Consider the following 22,025-nt stretch of genomic DNA (forward strand, 5'->3'; position numbering starts at 1 on the left):
TCCGGTTGGGCAGCATACGCTCGCACCCATTCGAAATTCAACGCGGCACGAGACAGGGGTGCCCCTCTCCCCTCTCCTGTTCGCCTTATATATAGAACCCCTAGCACAAAAGATCCGGGATAACCCCGAAATTAGAGGTATTACTTTTGGACACGAACCCCACACAATAAGCCTATATGCGGACGATGTAATAGCGGCCCTTGATTGCACTGCCCACTCCATACCCGCCTTTATGGAGGAACTTGATTCCTTTGGAGCTGTCTCGGGATTCCGCATTAATAGAGGGAAATCTCTGGTGTTACCACTGGGCAAGAATGCGCACTCTAACGACCATACTGTGGCACAAGGGAGCGGCCTTCAGATTGCTACTTTAGTCCCTTATCTAGGAATCTCCCTTGCCTCATCCATGGAATTGACAGTAACGACCAATTACAAATCCCTTGCCGCTGAGATCCGGAAGGACCTCACACGCTGGTCAAAACAACCGCTCTTTCTACTAGGGAGGGTTGCAGCAGTGAAAATGTCTGTTCTACCACGTATCCTATATCTATTCCAAACGCTCCCTGTCATGCCCCCGGCTGGCGCACTGACAGAGCTGCAGGACGCTCTCCATCGATTCATCTGGGGCGGGAAACGCGCGCGTCTCCAGAAACAACTGACGTATAAAAGCATGGACGAAGGAGGCCTAGGCGTTCCCAATCTGCTACAATACTTCCAAGCGTCTCAGCTTCGTTACCTGGTAGAATGGCACAGGCCGGAGTCGGAAAAGAGGTGGCTCTTCCAAGATAGAGCCATGGCTCAGACACCGCTCTGGAGGGTTCCATTTCTTGCCCGGCAACATCGCCCTCGATACTTATTAAAATCACCTATCACCCGCACCATTATGCAAGTCTGGGACAGGGTCGTCCTAACACGGGGCCTGATGACATTTCCCTCCCCGTTCACCCCCATATTGGATAACCCGGAATTCCCTCCGGGCAATGACCCAAGCACATTCACACAATGGCGTGGCACTGCGTGTCGCTCGGCCGGTCACCTTTTTGATCTACAGGGCTTTCTTCCCCTCTCAGACATCACGCAAGGTTACGACCTGGAGAACCCTCACCTTTTCCAATATTTCCAACTCCGACATTGGCTCACTGACCCGGCCACCACCGCCAAGGTTGGCCGCCCAATGACGCCCTTTGAGAAATGGTTGCTTACCAAGGACACAGATAAACACCTCATTTCAGATATTTACTCGATGCTTACACCACCACACGCCCCGGATAAAACACCAGGCCAGAGGCGTTGGGAAGCTGAACTGGGCAGGACACTGACTTCTAGGGAATGGAGAGATGTGTACTACAGGGCCTCGCACACCACACGCAACACCGCGGCGAGGGAAACCGCAGTGAAGTTGGCAATGTACTGGCACCTCACCCCAGCCCGGCTGCACAAAGGAAACCCATCGCGTAGCGAGCAATGTTGGAGAAAGTGTGGGGAGCGAGGCACTTTAACCCATCTCCTTTGGGACTGCCGGGAGATCCGAAGCTACTGGGAGGCGGTATTGAACGACATTGATTCCTCCTTTGACACTGAAATCCCACGATTTCCAGCATATGCCATACTGGGTCTCCCCAATGCACTCACCTTCCCTTTGAAATCGTTGTGGGGTCGTCAAATGGGAATCGCCATGCAGGCTGCCACGCAGCACATCTTGTCACTGTGGGGCTCGTCGACCATACCCACGCATACGGGGTGGTTACATAAACTTTGGTTCACACTGGGGATGGAACGCATACACGCTACACTCACACACTCCACTACCACATTTCAGAAAACATGGTCCCCGTTGTTGTCCCTTTTGTCCAAAGAATTCAATGAGATCACGTGTCCTAAATATCTCCGGATTCTACGCCTCACTGATACCACACATGAATTTCGGTGACTCAATACCCAATCACATTGCTCTGTATTGGCTAATTCACAGACTCTATTCTGAAATATGGCACACTGGCTGGGGCGGGGGTGGGCGGGCAGGGTCCGGGTTGTTTAATGGGTTTTGGTTGTTTATTTTATTGCCTTGTCTCCTTGCGCTGCATCACATCTGCCTCTGTGATATCGTTTTTCATTTTTGGCATATGCACCTCGCTTTGTTTCTCTTACTCAGGGAAGACATGCTAGTCTGTCCCGCCAGCAATATGTGCCGAATGCATTTGCAACATGCCACGATGTCTACTGTTACTTTTAATGATAAACTCAATAAAACACATTTAAAACTAAAAGAGTGCACAGGGCGCCAATCCCTAAGCCAAAGCCAGGAGCAGCACCCAGGACTATAATCGTGAAAATACTTAATTATAGGGACCGTGACGCCATATTGCAGGCAGCCCGAATGCAAAGAGGCTTGCAATACGAGGATGCAACAGCAACAGTGAGGTTCTTTCTGGATTTTACGCTTGGGGTCCAACAGGAACGCCGCTCCTTTGACGGGGTCAAAAGAGAGCTCAAAAAAAGAGGAATCAAATACAAGATGTTTTTCCCAGCAAAACTAAAGGTCATAGCAGGAGGCAAATCCCTCTTTTTTACGGCCCCATCGGAGGTGCAGGACTGGCTGGAAAGGGTGGCAGCCCGGACATCGGCGGTGACTTCGGGTGACAACTGGAGAGACACTCGCGCCCATTAGCCGGGCTCGGCGGATGAACGATCAGTAGTTGACAGGCAGAGCCAGCGCTCGTGGAGATTGAGGTCCAGAAGCCCGGAGACGCTGAAGGGTCAAGGAGACTGACAGTTCTGAACTTTGAACCATTGACCCACTGAACCCAATTTGATGAACTGTAACGTATACACTCCTTTGTTGTGGGGCGGGAGAGAGGGACTTTTCCTGTGCAGCAGGGTTGACTTCTAAATAAGTTGCTTCGTTCTTCCCTTCACAAGTCCTCTTGGATGGGGGCATCTCTCAGGCGACCGGAGCGGGTGCAAGCCACTTTCTCCCCACATCACCTGTTTTTAAACTGTTCTTGGGGCGATAGGCACTCTGCTAGTAGGGGATGTGGGTCGTTTCAAACCTACGTGGCAGGGTAACAGGGAGGGGTGGAGGTTCTGGGTTATGATGACTATCTTTTGCCATATAGTAATGGGTTTATTCTCAAGGGGGAGGGGAGGAGTTGAGGGAAGGTCTCTGGTCGTGCAAAACAAGTTATTACATGCATTGGTTGTGTCACATGTTGCATGGGCATGATACCGCACTGATTCTTTACAGTCAGTGTGAAGTGGGATAAGACTTTAAGACTTATCAGCTGGAACATCAATGGGCTTGGGGACAAGGTGAAAACGGGCATTGTATTCCAATATCTAAAGCGCCACTCACCAGATGCCGCACTGCTCCAAGAGACGCACCTAATTGGTAACTCCTCTAGGGCCCTGAACAGGTGGGGTTACACAATGGGGGCACATGCAGGTTTCACTTCTGGTTCTTGTGGAGTGGGCATCCTTATCAAATGCTCATTCCCCCTCACCATCAGCCACACTTGGGAGGATCCACTTGGACGCTTCCCAGGGGTCTCGGGTCAATGGGAAAGACAAACCCTTACACTGTTAAGGATATACATTCCACTGGGTCTACAAACCCAATCCTATAAAGACCTAGGGGTGCTCCTACTTTCACTTCCGAAAGGACAACTCATAATGGGGGGGAGACTTTAACGCAGTGGTATCGGGGGTTCAAGACCGTCACCCGCCCTGAGATATTACTACTGGGCACAACTGGCTTTTCAACTTCCTTGAGGCTTTCAGTCTCACTGACCTCTGGAGGACAAGCCACCCAGACCTCCAACAGTACACTTTCTTCTCTAGAATAGACTACATCCTCATGCCCATCCAACACAATGTTACCACACAAGAAATAAGATACCTGGCAAGGGGCATCTCAGATCACTCCCCCCTGTGAGCACACCTTACTATTGGGGAAAAAAGGGTGGGATGCGTACCACCCATCAATCCATGGTACCTTCGTCATCCAGAAGTTAAAGATGTACTTTCTAAACACATAGACCATTATTTCCAGGAAAACTACGGCACAGTACCCTCCCTTTCTACCTTGTGGGAGGCGTTTAAAACAGTGATCAGGGGGCAAGCCCTCTCAGCCATCACTGGACTGAGTAAAGAGAATAGCAAGCAGATGGTCGCATGTGAATGCGATCTCTTACGCCTTGAGGAGGCGGCAAAGAATGGCGACGACCGAACTGCTCTCCACAGAATGCAGCTCAAGGAGACTGAGTACAGATGCCACCAAAAGTCTGGCGAGGGACAAGGACCAACATCTGTATGACCAGGGGGACAAAGCAGGCAAACTGATTGCCTAGTTAGATAAAAAAGAACGGGCCAATTGGTTGGTCTCGGAGCTTAGGAGTAGTGCAGGTGACGTGCTGACTGACCCACATGCCATAGTCCACGAATTTGCTACCCACTTCAAGCAAGTCTATCAGAGTGATTTTGCACTCCCGGAGGACGATTCCACAGCTCTGCTAGCAGACATTCACCTACCCACCCTGTCCAACACTGACAATGAAGTTTTGGAGAGTCCCTTAACAGCTGATGAGATAGCCACGGCGATCAGAGCATTAAAGCCGGAGAAAACCCGAGGCCCTAACGGTCTGCCTATCAAGCTATACAAACTCAAGCCCGACAAACTAGCCCCTTATTTAAAGAGCATGTTTGAGGACAGTATCGAAGCAGGCAAACTCCCACGGGACCAACGCATAGCCACACTGGTAGCTATACCCAAAGCAGGTAAACCAAAACAAGAATGCACATCATATAGACCCATTTCCTTACTGAACGCTGAGCCTAAAATCCTCGCTAAGATACTGTCACTCCGGCTACGGCACGTGATATAAAAACTGGTTCACCCCAAAAAATTAGGGTTTATGCCACACCGGAAGACCGCTCTAAACCCGAGAAGGCTACACAGTGTGATGGGGCGCCACACAACTATCCAAGAAGACGCTGTTGTGGCATCACTCGACGCCACAATGGCAGTCCTGTGAAGGCTGGGATTCGGGCCTAATTTTATTGGCTGGGTGCGGCTCCTTTACACTGAACCATTGGCGCAAGTAGTGGTAAACAACAAAATCTCAACCGCCTTTGAGCTAGGACGAGCGACTTGACACAGGTGTCCTCTCTCACCACTCCTCTTCGCACTTTCCCTTGAGCCGCTGGCCGCCTGGATTCGGAGGGACCTGTCCATCAGGGGACTGAGGTGGGCAGTGGACTGGGAAGACCAGATATCCTTATATGCAGACAATATCCTTCTATATATGACCTCCCCCCGGAAATCCCTGATAGTAGTCCTTGATATTTTTACAAGTTTCGGAAGAAACTTTGAATATAGGATTAACTGGAGCAAATCGCTGCTCTATGTATTACACGGTCACCCTCCCCCGGTCCCGAAAGGCTGCCCAATGCAAACGGTAAAAGACGGATTGAAATATCTAGGTATATTGGTCTCCACAAATGCCAAGACCCGTTATGAACGGAACGTCCTCCCACCCTTACAGAGGTTCAAACGGGACACTGAAGCCTGGAAAGCACTTCCACTATCGTTGTTGGGGCGTGCAGCCCTCTACAAAATGATGACTTTGCCCCGTTTCCTCTATGCCCTCCAGAATTTACCGGACCCAGTCCCACAAAAATTCTTCAAAGACATAGAATCCACTCAGAGAGACCTCCTCTGGGATGGTAAACCACGCATATCACTTCAAAAATTAACACTCAGCTGGTATGACGGGGGCATCGCACTCCCTGACATGCGGAAATACTACTGGCCGGCACATCTCTCCACCATCAATCAGTGCATCTACCAAGGAGGGGATGAACCCAGATACCAGATGGACAGGTGGCAGCTCCCGGACGGTAGTTTCACAAGTACACAAATTTCACCTGACGGGCCCCACACGACTCTCAGTGCACGTTTGGCACACGGTAAACCGCACTCTAGGATAGGGAAAGCAACTCACACTTGCCACCCCACTGTGGGATTCTGAAACCTTGGGTACATTGGGTTGGATCAAATAGTTTGACAAATGGGACCTCATAGGACTCTCACAAATTGGTTACCTCTGGAGAAAGAACGGAATGACCACGTTTGCCTCTCTACTACAGACACACGATTTAGCCCCATCAGAATACTTTAGGTACATGCAAGTCAGGCACTCCCTTCAGGCAAACACCCCGGCTGGTACGCACTTGCCGGAATCTTCCCCGCTCGAGGACAGACTATTGGACGGACACATACCAGACAAAGCTATCTCACTCACATACAAGAAATTAATGCGTAACACCCTAGACCCTCTCACTGCCTTGTGGGAAAAGTGGGGGCAGGACGGCCTAGATTTATACTACGAGGAAGGGCAAGAAGCATTATCCTCACCTAAGGAGGTTTCCATATCGGCAAAACTTAGTTTGATCCAATTAAAAATCCTACACCGGGTCTACCTTTCTGGTCCTAGACTGGTCCTGATGGGCAGGAGCGAGGATGGGCTTTGCAGGAGGGGTTGGGGATTGGCAGGGTCCTTTCTACATATTATCTGGGAATGTCCTTTAATCCACAAATACTGGAAGGAGGTACATAAATATATGAGTGACGTGTGGGGGTTGAAATACGCCTTGAAGCCAAAAAGTGTTTGCTGAATGTTTGGGAACCCACGGATCTCAATACAAGGGGTAAACTTTGGTCAACGCTCGGCCAGATGATAGCCAAGCGGAATATCGCTTGCTGCTGGGGGGCACCGACACTACCAACACTTGCTGCCTGGAAACTCGACATGGACTGGTGCATGGTACGGGAAAAAACTGTTTATGTGTCACGCGGCTGTCCAAAGAAATAGATAGCGATCTGGACAAAATGGAACACTTACCGTGGTGATATCTGTGAACCCCCATATGTTCTCCCCACTGACGAACCACTGACTCCTTAATGTATGCTACTATTGTCCTGATTCTGTTACACTGTATTATTACTGAAATTATCTCTAATTGCGCATAAATGTGATACACCTATAACTGCGGATCAAATGTATGCACTGACCGATTGTTGGTATTGTTTAATAAACAGACTTAAAAAAAAACAAAAAAAAACTTAATGTGCTTTTTCAAAGAGTGCAAACTTAACTGAAGGCTGGCAGTTACGTTGATGCTGGGAGCTCATTGTACATTCATATTTTTTAATGTATGCACGTAAGCAGTTCGGGGGGCATACAAATCCTCTGCAAATACATCCACTTCGCTGTTTAGATCAGCTATTCTGTACTTGGAGGAAGAAACCTTTCAAAAGGCTATTCGAGTATGTGTGCATGTGTGTGTGTGTGTAGGTATGTCTGGAATGAGAAGTTGTCTTCTAGCTCTCAGACTTCTTCCACTTTCATGTGAAGAGGAATGCACTGGGAGCCCAACCTGAACCCGTTGAAGGGTCTTCAGTTGGTCGACTCTCCAAGGACAGAACTTGATGCACTTCAGTCAGTGTAGACGAAGGACTCTTAACTTATTTTTAATTTTCAGCAGTGTCCAAAAGGAGCTCTGCCCGGATCTAGAGTATGTTCTGGTTGAAGAAACTGAAAATCACAGTCTACGTACATGTGTGCGCATATACATTGTCCATTTAACTGTTCATACATTCTTTCTTATATTCATAGTCAACCATTCATTCACTCTTTAATTGGTGCATTTACTCATTGCAGTGCATTTGTCTTCTCTACTTTAGTCGTTCGGCAGTGTGAAAGCTGAGAGGTATATTTTTTTATAACAATGTTTTTTTAGGCAGTATGTTTCCTTTTCTGCCGCCTTTCATTATTAAATCACTTTTCCATGCTCTTTTTCTGTGTACGTGAAGAGGTGTGGAAAAAAACACATTTTGTGATGCTACGTGAAATGCATGACTTCACACTTGAAATACCTCTTGCAGCTCCCTGCTGTGTTGTTTTCAGTGTCCCGGAAGTGTAAGAGACCTGGGCAGTTCAATCGTTTAAAGTTGTTATTAATTGTATCTTGAGTTGTCAGACGTTGAAAGCTTTTTTCTGTAGCTTGAGGCAAGAATGTAACATTCCAAAGTCACAGATCAACAGTTTTGTTTATGATTATTGATTTCTGATTTGCTCTGCAGTATTAAGAGAAAAGCTAGTGGTACTTTGTAATTGTACAGATACAGTTTTTAGGTCTGATCAGAGACAGCTTGCTTCTCTCAAAGCTCATGTGAACAATACACAGGAAAAAGGGCTTTAGATCGGCCCGCAGCAGTATGGCACAGTTTTACATTTCATTTGCAGTGATGATTGCCCACCTACACTGCCTGTCCTCCCCATTAGCCCCCCGTGCGCTGACAGTGCTACGTCAGTCAGTCAGGAACTATCCAGCGTTCCCTAAAAAAACAGACTGCAAACATCAAGTACATGATGGTCCAAGCTTCACGATAATCAGACCCCCCAGGATATAGCGGCATGGATTAGCAAATTTAGCGGCACAAAAATGGAAATTTAGCGGCACAAAAATGGAAATTTAGCGGCAATTTTGCGGCATTTTATTTGGCCCTGGACCTTGATAAAGCGGCCTTCAGTGACCCCATTTGTCACCCGTCCTTCCTTACACTCTTTCTGCCTCCCATTTCTCCCTCTCTTAGTTGTGTTTTGCCGCTTTTAGCTCCTCTATCTTCCTTCCTGTTACACTCTTTCCACTGTCCCATTCAGCTTTCTGTTTCTCATGCCCCTTCCTTTCTGTGCCTCATTCACTCATCCTCTCTCACACACACACATCTTTCTCTCCTTATCGATATCTCTCTCATCAGCCCAGTCTCTTATCCCCTGTCCCTCTCTCTTTCCATCTTCGGATCTCTCTAGCACCCTGCCTCTCTAGTTCTCTCTTGTCTCCCTCTCTCCCTTCCTCGCCCTCTCTTCTCTCTCTAACTCTCATACTTTCGTTCTTCCAGACACTGTCTTTCTTCCCCTTCCTCTCTCGCCCTCTTTCTCGCGCATTCACCCTCCCTCTTTCTCTCCTGCTCACTCCTCTCTACTTTTCTCCACCTTTCAGTTTCATTCGCCCAGTTTCTCTCACCCCATACTACCCTTTCCTTCTTTCCCACCTCTATGACTTCTTTGCTCACCCCCCCCTCTCTTTCACCCCTTCTTTCTCGTCTCACCTGCCCCATACCCTCAGTTTTCATTCTTGCTCCTCCTCTTTACCTTTGCGCTCCACCTTTCACCTTCATCCTCCCAGTTTCTCTCACCCCTACCCTTTCCTTCTTTCTCCATCTCTGTGACCTCTTTTACTCACTCCCCCTTGGACCCCTTCTTTCTCTTCTCACCTGCCCCATACCCTCAGTTTTCATTCTGGCTCACCCTCTTTACCTAGCGCTCCACCTTTCACCTTCATCCTCCCAGTTTCTCTCACCCCTACCCTTTCCTTCTTTCTCCATCTCTCTGACCTCTTTTACTCACTCCCCCTCTCTTTCACCCCTTCTTTCTCGTCTCACCTGCCCCATACCCTCAGTTTTCATTCTTGCTCCCCCTCTTTACCTTTGCGCTCCACCTTTCACCTTCATCCTCCCAGTTTCTCTCACCCCTACCCTTTCCTTCTTTCTCCATCTCTGTGACCTCTTTTACTCACTCCCCCTTGGACCCCTTCTTTCTCTTCTCACCTGCCACATACCCTCAGTTTTCATTCTGGCTCACCCTCTTCACCTAGCGCTCCACCTTTCACCTTCATCCTCCCAGTTTCTCTCACCCCTACCCTTTACTTCTTTCTCCATCTCTCTGACCTCTTTTACTCACTCCCCCTCTCTTTCACCCCTTCTTTCTCGTCTCACCTGCCCCATACCCTCAGTTTTCATTCTTGCTCCTCCTCTTTACCTTTGCGCTCCACCTTTCACCTTCATCCTCCCAGTTTCTCTCACCCCTACCCTTTCCTTCTTTCTCCATCTCTGTGACCTCTTTTACTCACTCCCCCTTGGACCCCTTCTTTCTCTTCTCACCTGCCCCATACCCTCAGTTTTCATTCTGGCTCACCCTCTTTACCTAGCGCTCCACCTTTCACCTTCATCCTCCCAGTTTCTCTCACCCCTACCCTTTCCTTCTTTCTCCATCTCTCTGACCTCTTTTACTCACTCCCCCTCTCTTTCACCCCTTCTTTCTCGTCTCACCTGCCCCATACCCTCAGTTTTCATTCTTGCCCCCCTCTTTACCTTTGCGCTCCACCTTTCACCTTTATCCTCCCATTTTCTTTTACCCCTTCCGTTTCCTTCTAAACGCCCCACTCTCCCTTGCTTTCACCCCTTTCCTCACACATGTGCCCCCAGCCACTCCTCCTTTCTTTCACCCCTTTCTTCTCCTCACACGTACCTCCAACCCCTCTTTCTCTCTCCCTCCGGTCTGTGATCCTCCGTGCAGGAAGCCGACTGTCTGATGAAAGCTTGCACCACCGCAATCCCCTGACACCTGCCAGAGCCGAAGATAACAGGCGGGGGCGTGAAAAACTAAGCCTCATTAACAAGTGAAAGGTCTTTAAATGACCTGTGAAGTACTCGGGTGCGGCTGGCAGTTTTGAACTGCCAGCCGCACCCGAGTACTTCACAGGTCATTTAAAGACCTTTCACTTGTTAATGAGGCTTAGTCTGACTCTCTGTGTGTGTCCCGGGAAGCTGCTGACACACACAAGTGGGGGGGGGGGGGCGGCGCGCACAGCCAGGCATTCTTTGTTTTGCTGTCTCACTTGTTAATATCGCGGCCAATATGGTTTTTATCGCGGCCATCGCGGTAATCTGCCGATTTCGCGATTTTTTCGTGAATCGCGAAATCGCGATAAACTGGAGGGTCTGGATAATGGCTGAGGGCATCTTAAAATCCCATTCTGGCTCATTGAAGTTTGCATTTCATGCCATGAACTAAAATGGCTGTGCTTCTGGATTACCCTCACAGCCTCAATGAACTTTAGTGGGACATTAGGATGATGCCACCAGAGCGAGGCCTGGAATGAGCTGGTGCCCTTCTAACCACTGTATAGCTGTTTACAGCCTGTCTAGGACACAAGGGTGTCCTAGGTTTCTCAGCTGATTGTGTGGCCACCCTAGTGCCCTTACCGGAGTGAGTGGCCTGCAACAGCATTGATGCTGAGAGCCCAGACATGAGCTTTTCTGGAGGCCTCTCTGCTGTGAATGCACTCTTTCCCTATGCCATGTAATTAGCAGATTCATTCTACTACACATTCTCTGGTTGCCTCAGCCCTGAATCTCCTTACATTGATATGGGTTCTCTAGGACTCCAACATGACACCTTACATCAGGAGGCATGCATTGATGCAACAATCGGGCCAATGTGTGCTCACTGTCAGGGTACCTGTTTTGAGTTCAGGTGATTTCTGTTTTTAAGGAGGTCCTTCTGAAGCGTTTTGCCACACCAGTCCACTACAGCCTATGAGAGTCTTTTGTGAGAGCGGGCTCTACTCAATTGGCACACTCACTCATTGCACGTAGATCCACCATCCTCCAGTCCCTAGCAAACATTAACCCAACTATTTCAGGAGCTCCAATCTACAGGAGCTTCTATAATACCCTCTTGTGCATGTTCTGAGGCACTTTTATGCATGCCATCATTCCAAAAAGTGTGCATTGGTCAGTTTGAACAGGCCGTAGCTCTTAGATCTGTGGCCCCATTTCTGTGGTTTCATATTAGTAGCTGAAGTCAAGACCTACAGTGTACGTAACCCAAATGAAGTTAGATCTTGGCTAAAATCCTGAATCCCACACTCTCACACGTAAATTGCCAAACAGGGCACGAGGAGGATCCCAGTGGAGAAAGAGAGGAGAGTGGATTGTTAGGGGCATTAACTGGCAACAACCAACGTTCTTGAAGACCTTCAAAATAGATGGGGGAGTTGGGAAGAGAGAGACGGGGGAGAGAGTGGTTGTTTTCTCCTCTGTATATATATTTAAAAATGGAGGTGAAATCTGACAGAGACCTTACCATATTGGACTGACAGCCCCTTTCTCCAACTATTTACTACAGATTGCAACACTCCAAACATCCGCTTGAAACTGCGCCCCTGATAATTGTGCATTTGAATTGGTTGTTGTTGTATGGGGCTAAGGCCACACATAAGCTACTTCAAAACACATTACAGTGGTGCTCACTTTATGGAAATTTGAAGGTTGAGAGGGTCCGTGGTCTTGTCAAGTTCCTAACAGTACAGTGGATACATTAGTCCACCAAGCTACTTCAACAGCTATCTATATGATATTAAATCATCCTGGTTACTCATCAATGGTTCTGTAATCATTTGTCTTAAAACACTGCCAGGAAACAGGAAAGGAACGCAAAGATCCTGAGAAGTAAATAAGAGATGGAAGCCAGAAAAAGGAGGTGGGCATAGGGGGTACAGACCCGCAAAGGGAGATCCAGGGAGTAGAGGAGTGGCACCCTTTGACATCATGTGAAATTGGGATCACAACACTGTACAGCCTCTTTTCTTGATAATCAATCATAAATCCATGTGTGTTATGAATATGGTTGTGTTTTCTGGCTAAAGGGCTGGAAGTCGTGTGCCTTCCCCAGCATCACAATATCAGTTGTCTCCATCCATTCAAAAGTAGCCATTTTTTTGCATTGTTTACATAGCACAAAATTGACCCAAAGGTATTGGTCCACTGTACATGAACACCAGTTACATTACACAAGGACCCATTTGTTTTAGTTTTTTTCTAAGCACTGGGAGATTAACCCCCAGATGCATTAAGCACCCATTTTGCTATTCCTTATTAGGGAAAAATAAGGATTCGCTAATAAGGAATAGCAAAATGCTATGCATGAAGAAATCACAAAAAAATTAGCGATTTCTTAAAATTCCTTAATTGCGAATCGTAAATTGCGAGTCGCAATTAAGGAATACCTCCCCATTCATTCCTATGGGCCTAGATGCCCATAGGAATGAATGGGAAGACAATCTCGATTTGCGATTCTCTGCCAGGGTGTCAAAAGGACACCCTGTTGCACCCCTGAAATCTGCATATGGGTACATTTTGCACACACACCTGCCCTAAGGGCATGTCTGTGTGTAAAATGGAACTTTGAAAAATGCACTTTAGTACATTTTTCAAAGTTTTTGCAAATTACCATGAAGTTCAACTTCATGGTAATTTGCGCCCCCTATTAGCGAAATTGCAAATTTTTTTACTTTAATGCATTGCATTTAAGGAATCTCAATTTGAGATTCCTTAAATGCAATAGCAATTTAAGTAATCGCAATTTTGCGATTTCTTAAATTGCAATTTTTGCATTTGGGATGAGACATCCCAAATGCAAAAATACCGGTCGCAAAAGGGCAGATTCTGAGAATCTGCCCCTTTGCGAGCGGTTTTTAGCTTCATGCATCTGGGCCTAAGGACCATATTTGTCATTATTTTGCATGAAAGGGAGATTACAGGAATACTCCATATCTTTCAAGATATGGTGCATTTCAGCTCTCTGCCTGAGCTGACGCTCAAACCCGCAGCCTAGCACCAACGCATGCACCCTGGCACCATGGTGGAAGGGGGCCTGCATTACAGGCAGAATTGTTTTTGTGCAGAAAGGGATACCTTCCTGCACAAAAACTATCCTCTGAGGATTTTTCCTCTATATATATGTGCGCAGAATGCAGAAAGAAGAAAAAACGAGAGGAGAAATAAAGATATTTCTCGGCTTTAAGCCTCTCCTGGGAAGGCGTAGAATTCTGTCACATTCCCAGGTCTACCAGTATTGGTAAAAGTAGGAGTGCTTCAATCTCCATGGGTGGATGCATGGGAACACCCACACACCACTTATGGAACCGCCTCCCTGGTGCAGAGTAATGCAAGGCAGTGAAATGCACTGCCTTGCATTTTTCCAGATTTACCAAGCAACGCAATTCCACGCCAGGTGGCCTTGAATGCTTGGCAAATCTCATTATAGGTTTTGCATCGCCCTGCATCCCCTTGCATGGCACAAGGGCGATGCAAAACTCTTGATAAATATGCCCATAAGTTATTTGCCCAGAATTACAGGATGCCAAGCCGACACCAAGACTGGAGCCTGTCTCCCCAGTTCTAATTTCAGCAGCTCTTGCCCTTATCCCTTACCTCATACGTTCTTCCATGTTCCTACCGCTCACTTTGCTCATGGTTCTTAAAAGCTAAGTCCCACCCCACCTTGGTGCCGATTCACAGAACTAACTTACAGCAAAATCCTAAACTTACTAATTTTGGTATTCACAGAAGGCATTTAATAGTCTTAAATTAGGATTTTGTCTTAAATTAGGATTTTGTCTTAAATTAGGATTTTGTCTTAAGTTAGGATTTTGTCTTAAGTTAGGATTTGGTCCGGCATGCTTCTTTTCACACAGTGTAGTGCAGCAAGATGGCATGCTGCATTGCATTACATGAACCTTTTGTTAGATATGGGCCAGATGTACGTAGCTTTAGCGACTCACAAGCGAAGAGCTTTGCAACCGCTATTTGGAGTAATTGGTATGTTCGAAACCCATTCACAAGCTGTGAATAGCGATGCGAATGGATTGCGAGTTCCTGTATTTAGCGAATCTCTACTAGGAAAGACCAAATAGTGAGTTGCAAATGGTATGTTCAATACAGTCGCAATTAGCGACTGTGGAGAGGTGTGGTGCAGCGGCCAGGGCAGTTGACTTCGGAGACCAGGGTTCACAGTTCGATCACCGGCTCCGGCGGCAGCTCAGCACCATGTGACTCTGGGCAATAGCTCACTTAATTTCCATGATGGCCCCCAGCGCCTTGAGACCTGTAAGGGTGAGTAGTTTGCGCTTTACAAATACGGATTTACATTTGCAATTAGCGATTATGAAAACATTCACTATTTAGAATGTGCAAATTAGCACAAAATCAGAACAGGTGGAAACTGACTATAACGGCAAACAGTCAAAATATCGACTACAAAATATCGAATGGACATAATATCGAGTTTAAAATATAGAATGGACAAAATATCGAATGGACAGAATATAGACATCATAAATATCGTTTTTCAGGTAAGTAATGTAATATCGAATGTTAAAAATATAGACAGTTAAAATATCGAAGTATATAATATAGGTTATTAAAATCATCCAATTTTTAATAATATCCAATTTTTATAGTGTTTTTTATGTTATTATATGTGTGAAAAGTGTGTATTTATGTTATAATTTATTTTAATTAATTATTTTTGTTTTTTTAATTTTTGCGTAATTTAATTCTGGAGCGGGTTGTGGGTATATATTGGTCGCCCCACTCACTGCTGCCGCTCCTGCCTGCCTTTGCCGCCTCCTGTCTGCAGATTCCTTCGCTCGCTGCCCGCTGCTCCTGGGAATTTCCCGCTGCTCCTGGGAATTTCCCGCTGCTCCTGGGAATTTCCCGCTGCCCGCTGCTTCTTGGAATTTCCCGCCGCTCCCTCCCTGCGGCCCCGCCCCCCTGTGATTCCATTCGCCGCCCCGCTCCCGCCACCCAGCTGCTCCTCCCTCCCGGCTCCCTACTTAAGGGGACCGTAAGGGACCACAGAGTGTGACCGCCCAGCCCTCCACAGGGCTTGGTCGCCCCACTCACTGCTGCCGCTCCTGCCTGCCTTTGCCGCCTCCTGCCTGCAGATTCCGTCGCTCGCTGCCCGCTGCTCCTGGGAATTTCCCGCTGCTCCTGGGAATTTACCGCTGCTCCTGGGAATTGCCCGCTGCTTCTTGGAATTTCCCGCCGCTGCCTCCCTGCGGCCCCGCCCCCCTGTGATTCCCTTCGCCGCCCCGCTCCCGCCACCCAGCTGCGCCTCCCTCCCGGCTCCTTACTTATGACGCCCCCAGAGCGACCGCGCAGCGGACGCGCGCAGCAGGAGCGCCGATTGAACGCCGAAGGTGTGCCAAAGGTAAGCCCGTCTGCGCCCGTCCGCACCTGGCCCGCGCCCAGCGCCAGGACCCCTGGCCCTCCCCGCCGAGGCAAGACGACCCGACTGACCTACGACACCGCTACTCTCAACGCACTCAATGCCGGCCGGACCCACGCCTGCTGCCGAGCCACCCCGAGACGCACCCACGGACCCTTCACCTGCTGCACCTGCAAGTTCACCTGCCTCCGAACCTGCCCCGCACCCGCCAAGACAAACACCAGCAGCAACCACCTCAAGTTCATCCTGATCAACACCCGCTCCGTCCACAGACACGCCGTGGAACTCTGGAACCTCCTCGACGCTACATCACCGGACGTCGCCTTCCTCACGGAAACCTGGATGAACGCCTCCTCTGCACTCGACATCGCCATCGCCATCACGGACGGGTACAAGATCATCAGGAGGGACCGCATCAACCAGACCGGAGGTGGCATCGCCATCGTCCACAGGAACACCATCCGCATCACGACCGACGCCAACGACTCCTTCGCCGCAGCCGAACATCTCCACTTCCAGATTCACACCGACCCTAAGACGACCCTCAGAGGCACCCTCGTCTACAGACCCCCGGGACCACGCACACAATTCAGCGAAGACATCACAGACTTCATCAGCCCGCACGCCCTCCCCTCCACCGACTACATCCTCCTCGGGGACCTCAACTTCCACCTGGAGAACAACAAGGACCGCAACACCACCACCCTGCTGGAAAACCTCGCCAACCTCGGACTCAAGCAACTGGTCAACACCCCCACCCACTACGCCGGCCACACGCTTGATCCCGTCTTCTCTTCCAGCAAGTACATCACCTTCAGCCACGCCACCGGACTCCACTGGACCGACCACAGCTGCATCCACTTCAGCTTCAAAAGATCCACGACCCACCACCACCCGCAACAGGTACCTCACAGGAATTGGAGCAAGATCACTGCAGACCAGCTCACCACCTCCCTCAGCCAGAGCCCACCTGCCAACACAACGGACCCCAACGAAGCAGCCCGCAACTTCACACAGTGGCTGACCGCCTGCGCCGACGACCTCGTGCCACTAAAGAACCCTCCCAGCAGACCCAGAAGCAAGAAGGCATCCTGGTTCACCGACGACCTCAAGGACTCCAAGAAGACCTGCCGCACCCTCGAGAAAGCCTGGCTCCTCGACTGGACCACCGACAACATGACCGCGCTCAAACACGCTACCCGCAAGCACCACCAGCTCATCCGCACCACCAAGAAGAAATCCCTGAAGGAACGACTGGACAACAACGCCCACGACAGCAAAGAGCTCTTCACTATCGTCAAGGAGTTCTCCAACGCCAGCACCGGCACCAACGACATCACTCCGTCACAAGACCTCTGCGACTCCCTCGCCTCGTTCTTCCACCGCAAGATCGCCGACATCCACAACAGCTTCGGCGCCCCACCCACGCACCCAACCGTTGAACCAACGCCCCCCACCGCCACCCTTCGCACCTGGACCACGGTGACCACCGAAGACACAGCCCGCACGATTAACACCATCCACTCCGGATCACCGACCGACCCCTGCCCACACCACGTCTTCAACAAGGCCGACTCCACCATCGCACCCCAACTCCGGAACATCATCAACGCCTCCTTCAACACCGCCACCTTCCCGGAGAGCTGGAAGCACGCCGAGATCAGCGCCCTCCTGAAGAAACCTACAGCGGACCCCACCGATCTCAAAAACTTCCGCCCCATCTCGCTCCTCCCTTTTCCTGCTAAAGTCATCAAGAAGATCGTCAACAGACAGCTGACCGCCTTCTTCGAGACGAACGGATCCCTCGACCCCTCGCAGTCCGGCTTCAGAGCCAACCACAGCACCGAGACCGCCCTCATCGCAGCCACCGACGACATCCGGACCCTGCTCGACAAGGGGGAAACAGTGGCCCTCATCCTCCTGGACCTCTCCGCTGCGTTCGACACGGTCTGCAACCGCACCCTAGTCCAGCGCCTCAGCAACATCGGTATCCAAGAGAAGGCACTGGAGTGGATCATCTCGTTCCTCGCCGGAAGAACACAAAGAGTCCGCCTCCCCCCGTTTCGCTCCGAGGCCACCGAAGTCATCTGTGGCGTCCCACAAGGATCTTCACTCAGCCCCACCCTCTTCAACATCTACATGAAACCTCTCGCAGCCATCGCACGCCAGCACAACCTCAACATCATCTCTTACGCCGACGACACCCAGCTGATCCTCTCCCTCACCAGAGACCCCGACACCGCCAGAACCTGCCTACACGAAGGGATGAAAGACGTCGCCGAGTGGATGAAGGAGAGCCGCCTGAAACTGAACTCGGACAAGACGGAAGTCCTCATCCTGGGATCTTCGCCCTCCGCCTGGGACGAGTCCTGGTGGCCCCCAGCCCTGGGCACCGCACTCAAGCCAACCGACCACGCACGCAACCTGGGCTTCATCCTGGACCCCTCCCTCTCGATGACCAGACAAGTCAACGCCGTCTCCTCATCGTGCTTCAACACCCTGCGTATGCTTCGCAAGATCTTCCGCTGGATCCCGACCGAGACCAGGAAGACTGTCACCCAGGCTCTCGTCACCAGCCGACTGGACTACGGAAACGCCCTCTACGCCGGAACCACAGCCAAGCTACAGAAAAGACTCCAGCGCATCCAGAACGCCTCCGCCCGACTCATCCTGGATGTCCCCCGATGCAGCCACATCTCCAGCCACCTGAGGAACCTGCACTGGCTCCCCGTCGACAAGAGGATCACGTTCCTGCTCCTCACCCACGCACACAAGTCAGCCTCGCCCTCGCAGCCGTACCACGCATCCGAAGAGCCACCGCCGGAGGAAGATCCTTCTCTTACCTGGCTGCCAAGACTTGGAACTCCCTCCCCATCCACCTTCGGCTGACCCAGGACCATCTCGCCTTCAGGAAACAACTCAAGACCTGGCTGTTCGAGCAGTAGCATACCCCTCCCCCCCAAGCGCCTTGACACCCTCCCGGGTGAGAAGTGCGCTATACAAATGGCATGATTGATTGATTGATTGATTGAATAGGGTGGGAAGTAATTAAATTATAATTAATTAAATATGTAAATTTATTTAATGGTATTCATTTTTAATTAATTGTTAATTAATTTATATTTGGTAAATAATTAAATTTTAATTGGCAATTAATTTTAATTAATTGATTAATTGCTAATTATGTTAGTTTTACTAATTTATTTTCTGTAGCGGGTTGTGGGTTTATAGGGGAATTGGGTGGGTAGTAATTTATTCATAATTAATTAAATACGTACAATTATTTATTGGTATTTATTTCAAATTAATTGTTAATTATTTTCTATGGGTAATTAATAAAATTTGAATTGCCAATTAATTTTATTTAATTGATTAATTGCTAATTATGTTAATTTTACTAATTTATTTTCTGTAGTGGGTTGTGTGTTTATAGGGGAATAGGGTGGGAGCTAATTTATTTATAATTAATTAAATAAATCAATTTATTTAATTGTATTTAATTTGAATTAATTGTTAATTAATTTTTAAATGTTAAATTATTAAATGTTAATTTGTAATTCATTTGTATTAATAGGTAAATAATTGTATTAATTACATTTAATTTGTAATTTTAATTGATTGATTATTATTATATATTAAATTGGTAATTGCTTTTAATTAATTTTTTATAGATATTAATTTATATTTATTGAAATAATATATGAAGTATTTAAATTCCCTACTGTTGCACTCTCTGGAGTGGGAATAGTAATTTTTACCACTATGCTATCCAATGCTTTCCCTAATGTTGCACTCTTTGGAGTGGGAATAGTAATTTTAACCCCTACGCTATCCAACGCTTTATCTACTGTTGCACTCCTTGGAGTGGGAATACTAATTTTAACCCCTACGCTATCCAACACTTTCCCTACTGTTGCACTCTCTGGAGTGGGAATAGTAATTTTTACCTCTACGCTATCCAACGTTTTCCCTACTGTTGCACTCACTGGAGTGGGAATAGTAATTTTACCCCTACGCTATCCAACATTTTCCCCACTGGAGTGGGAATAGTAATTTTTACCTCTACGCTATCCAACGCTTTCCCCACTGTTGCACTCACTGGAGTGAGAATAGTAATTTTTACCCCAACGCTATCCAACGCTTTCCTCACTGTTGCACCCACTGGAGTGGGAATAGTAATTTTTACCTCTACGCTATCCAACGCTTTCCCTACTGTTGCACTCACTGGAGTGGGAATAGTAAATTTTACCCCTACGCTATCCAACGCTTTCCCTACTGTTGCACTCTTTGCAGTTGGAATAGTAATTTTTACCCCTACGCTATCCAACGCTTTCCCTACTGTTGCACCCACTGGAGTGGGAATAGTAATTTTTACCCCTATGCTATCCAACGCTTTCCCTACTGTTGCACTCACTGGAGTGGGAATAGTAATTTTTACCCCTACGCTATCCAACGCTTTCCCTACTGTTCCACTCTTTGGAGTGGGAATAGTAATTTTAACCCATACGCTATCCAACGCTTTCCCTACTGTTGCACTATTTGGAGTGGGAATTGTAATTTTTACCTCTACGCTATCCAACGCTTTCCCTACTATTGCACTGTTTGGTGTTGGAATAGTAATTTCACCTCTACGCTATCCAACGCTTTCCCTACTGTTGCACTCTTTGGAGTGGGAATAGTAATGTTTACCTCTACGCTATCCAACGCTTTCCCTACTGTTGCACTCACTGGAGTGAGAATAATAATTTTTACCCCTACGCTATCCAACGCTTTCCCCACTGTTACACCCACTGGAGTGGGAATAGTAATTGTTACCTCTACGATATGCAATACTTTCCCTACTGTTGCACTCACTGGAGTGGGAATAGTAATTTTTACCCCTACGCTATCCAACGCTTTCCCTACTGTTGCACTCTCTGGAGTGGGAATAGTATTTTTTACACTTCTGCTATTGTACAGTAATAATATTGGATATTATTTAATTATATTATGTTACTATATATATATGTTTTAACAAATATGATTGTAATTTTTTTTATAACTTTCATTAATTATTTAATTATTATAAGTTAATTTAAGTATTTTTAAGTATATTTTAGTAATTAAATGTTAACATTATTTAATTTAACACTGTTTTTAATAAAGTCGATATTTTTATAAACTATATTTTTGTAAACGATATTTTTAACTCAATATTTTTGTACTTACCTGTTTGTATATACAAACTCGATATTCTGTCTGTAGATATTTTGCCATCGATATTTTTGCTACTCGATATTCTGTCCCTTGATATTATGTCAGTGATCCGACTATAACCTATATAAAAAAAGGCCCAAAATGCATCAGAGAGTTTCCATAATGGTGGCATTGTATGTTATAGCAAGGAGAATGAGGATTTTGCCACAGCTGAGGAGGAGGAAGAGATAGGAGCGGATAAGCAGTCAGGGTGACCATCTTAAACCAAACAGAGGAGGAAATCTATGACAAATACAGACTGAGTACTGCTGTAATTTTAGATCTCATTGCACTCCCGAGACCACACCTTGAATGCAACACACTGTGCAGTCATTCTATTCTAACATGTGAAGAGTGAACTACACCTGTTAGCATCTAGTAGTTACCAGAGTGTCATTGCTGTTGCTGGTGGTGTGTGTCAGAGTGCATTGTCACGTTTATTTCGCACATTCCTCGCTGCCTTGTTAATATATATCAAGCAATACATCTATCTACTCATAAATGCCACAGAAATCCAAGCCACGAAATTGGTTTTCTATAGGGCTGCCAATTTTCTGCATGAGGTAGGGTATGTGGATGGTACACATGTGGCCATATGCCCACCATTGCACCTAGAATATATTTTCAGAAACTGCAAAAACACGCATTCACTTAACATACAACACAAACATATAACACACACAACATCATTACTGACATTGTATCGTAGTACTCCGGAAGCACCTATGATTCCTTCATGTTCAGGCTCAGTGGCATCTCCTGACAGTTGGAAAACAGGGTTTGAGGATGGATATCTATTAGGTAGTGCAGCTTAATGCAATTTGTGAAGTTTTGTATTGTGATCTTCATGTTGTGACTAGACACTCATGCTCATGT

Source organism: Lissotriton helveticus, chromosome 6 (genome assembly GCF_964261635.1).
Source record: "Lissotriton helveticus chromosome 6, aLisHel1.1, whole genome shotgun sequence".
Lineage (NCBI taxonomy): Eukaryota > Metazoa > Chordata > Amphibia > Caudata > Salamandridae > Lissotriton > Lissotriton helveticus.